Genomic DNA, 3,750 nt, shown 5'->3' with positions numbered 1-3,750 from the left:
GACAGAGAGACAGAGAGAGAGACAGAGAAGGAGATAGAGAGACAGAGATAGAGGGAGAGAGAGAGACAGAGAAGGAGACAGAGAGGGAGAGAGAGAAGGAGATAGAGAAGGAGATAGAGAAGGAGACAGAGAAGGAGATAGAGAAGGAGATAGAGAAGGAGACAGAGAGACAGAGAGAGAGACAGAGAGGGAAAGCGAGAGGGAGAGGATGTCGGAGCGTCCCGGATCAGCCGGAGACGTGGGCCTTCAGGATGTCCCGAGAGGACCGGGGACAGACGGAGACCAGAGGACGAAGAGCAACATGATCCGAGTATTCATCAGCTCCACATTCACAGGTCAGACCACTTTCAGTCCATTCATACTGGAACTGTTGGCTCCTTGTAAACTATAGAGTGTGGTCTAGGGCAGTGCTTCTCAAACTTTCTTCAATAATGTTCCCCTTTTGAATTGTTTCTTTATGCCAAGTAATCCCTGACCAGCTCTAGTCATTTTCAGTAGATGTATATATATATATATATTTCGGTGTATACAGTAGAGGCCAAACGTTTGGACACACCTTCTCATTCAATGTGTTTCCTTTTTATTTTCATGACTATTTACATTGTAGATTCTCACTGAAGGCATCAAAACTATGAATGAACACATATGGAATTATGAATTTAACAAAAAAGTGTGAAATAACTGAAAACATGTCTTATATTTTAGATTCTTCAAAGTAGCCACCCTTTGCTTTTTTTGATAACTCTGCAAACCCTTGGTGTTCTCTCAATGAGCTTCATGAGGTAGTCACCTGAAATGGTTTTACCTTCACAGGTGTGCTTTGTCAGGGTTCATTAGTGGAATTATTTCTCTTATTAATAAAAAAGCAAAGGGTGGCTACTTTGAAGAATCTAACCCATAAGACATGTTTTCAGTTATTTCACACTTTTTTGTTAAGTACATAATTCCATATGTGTTCATTCATAGTTTTGATGCCTTCAGTGAGAATCTACAATGTAAATAGTCATGAAAATAAAAAGGAAACACATTGAATGAGAAGGTGGGTCCAAACTTTTGGCCTGTACTGTATTTGTTAAAAAGCGAGCAGCAGCATTTTGCAGAAGTTGGAGTCGTGAGATGGAGGTTTGATTCAGACCAACATAGAGAGCATTACAGTAATCCAACCTTGAACTAATAAAAGCATGGATCGCCTTTTCTAGATCGTGCCTGTTAAGGAAGGGCTTAACTTCAGCTAGTAGACGGAGATGGAAAAAACTAATTCTAACAACATTGCTGATTTGTTGGCAAATTTCACGTTGCATTCAAAAGTAACCCCCAAATTTCTGACAGCTGGCTTAAAGTATGAAGCCAGAGCTCCCAAACTCAAAGATGGAGCGTTTGTCGTGGCTGAAGTACTGAAGATGATACAACTTAATATCATCGATGAAAATAAAAAGGAAATGCATTGAATGAGAAGGTGTTTCCAAACTTTTGGCCTGTACTGTATCTTCGGCAGTAGGGGGTCCCTGCTCTGTCTCTCTTTCAGCTAAGGGGTCAACGTTGAAGACCCCTGCACTAGGATTAGGCAATGGTTAGGGTTAGGTTTGGGTTACAACACCACGCCCGGGATGGGCCGCTGCGAGGGGCAAGGGCCTAAGGGGACCACCGGTGTGAATAAAACACTTAAAAACCTCCTTAAGAAACCGAGTTTGGTTATATAAGAAAGCCAGGTATTAAAAGCATGCTAAAAGAACCACTGGACAAGACGGACAGGGGAGAATACAACTTTAAATAAAAGGTCACCTCCACACCTGGCCTCTCTCCTGGAGACATTACTAAATAAATATAACATATATTTATAGAGTTATGAAAAGAAGTGCTTTCCTAATCTATAGGGTTAAAGGTCCCATGACATGGTGCTCTTTGGATGCTTTTATACAGACCTTAGTGGTCCCCTAATACTGTATCTGAAGTCTCTTTTATATAGACCTTAGTGGTCCCCTAATACTGTATCTGAGTCTCTTTTATATAGACCTTAGTGGTCCTCTAATACTCTATCTGAAGTCTTTTATATAGACCTTAGTGGTCCCCTAATACTGTATCTGAGTCTCTTTTATATAGACCTTAGTGGTCCCCTAATACTGTATCTGAAGTCTCTTTTATATAGACCTTAGTGGTCCCCTAATACTGTATCTGAAGTCTCTTTTATATAGACCTTAGTGGTCCCCTAATACTGTATCTGAAGTCTCTTTTATATAGACCTTAGTGGTCCCCTAATACTGTATCTGAAGTCTCTTTTATATAGACCTTAGTGGTCCCCTAATACTGTATCTGAAGTCTCTTTTATATAGACCTTAGTGGTCCCCTAATACTGTATCTGAAGTCTCTTTTATATAGACCTTAGTGGTCCTCTAATACTGTATCTGAAGTCTCTTTTATATAGACCTTAGTGGTCCTCTAATACTGTATCTGAAGTCTCTTTTATATAGACCTTAGTGGTCCCTAATACTGTATCTGAAGTCTCTTTTATATAGACCTTAGTGGTCCCCTAATACTGTATCTGAAGTCTCTTTTATATAGACCTTAGTGGTCCCCTAATACTGTATCTGAAGTCTCTTTTATATAGACCTTAGTGGTCCCCTAATACTGTATCTGAAGTCTCTTTTATATAGACCTTAGTGGTCCCCTAATACTGTATCTGAAGTCTCTTTTATATAGACCTTAGTGGTCCCCTAATACTGTATCTGAAGTCTCTTTTATATAGACCTTAGTGGTCCCCTAATACTGTATCTGAAGTCTCTTTTATATAGACCTTAGTGGTCCTCTAATACTGTATCTGAAGTCTCTTTTATATAGACATTAGTGGTCCCCTAATACTGTATCTGAAGTCTCTTTTATATAGACCTTAGTGGTCCTCTAATACTGTATCTGAAGTCTCTTTTATATAGACCTTAGTGGTCCTCTAATACTGTATCTGAAGTCTCTTTTATATAGACCTTAGTGGTCCCCTAATACTGTATCTGAAGTCTCTTTTATATAGACCTTAGTGGTCCCCTAATACTGTATCTGAAGTCTCTTTTATATAGACCTTAGTGGTCCTCTAATACTGTATCTGAAGTCTCTTTTATATAGACCTTAAGGGACCATAGGCAGGCTGGGGGAACACATATTAACGTTAAAAAACCTCATAAAGTGACATTTTCCTGCCATGGGACTTTAAGTTTAGGGTTAGGTGCCTTGCAGTCGACGTTGGGGGCTTAAAACACCATTTAGGGTGTTGCATCCTATCTGAGTGTGTGTGTGACCGTGTGAGTGCTCTGTGCCAGATATGAGCAGCGAGAGGAAGGCTCTGCTGGAGAAAGCTTACCCAGAAGTCCTTGCTTTCTGCCGTAGTCTGGGGCTGGTGTTTGAGGTCAGTTTCAAAATGTAAACTTAAGTTTACTCTCTACTGCTGTCTCTCTACATACTACTCTCTACTGCTGTGTCTCTACATACTACTCTCTACTGCTGTGTCTATACATACTACTCTCTACTGCTGTCTCTCTACATACTACTCTCTACTGATGTCTCTCTACATACTACTCTCTACTGCTGTCTCTCTACATACTACTCTCTACTGCTGTCTCTCTACATACTACTCTCTACTGCTGTCTCTCTACATACTACTCTCTACTGCCGTCTCTCTACATACTACTCTCTACTGCCGTCTCTCTACATACTACTCTCCACTGCTGTCTCTGCTCTCTACTGCTGTCTCTCTACATACTACTC

The sequence above is a fragment of the Perca flavescens genome, unplaced genomic scaffold (genome assembly GCF_004354835.1).
Source record: "Perca flavescens isolate YP-PL-M2 unplaced genomic scaffold, PFLA_1.0 EPR50_1.1_unplaced_scaf_8, whole genome shotgun sequence".
Taxonomy (NCBI): Eukaryota; Metazoa; Chordata; class Actinopteri; order Perciformes; family Percidae; genus Perca; species Perca flavescens.
This window is presented reverse-complemented; position numbering follows the sequence as displayed.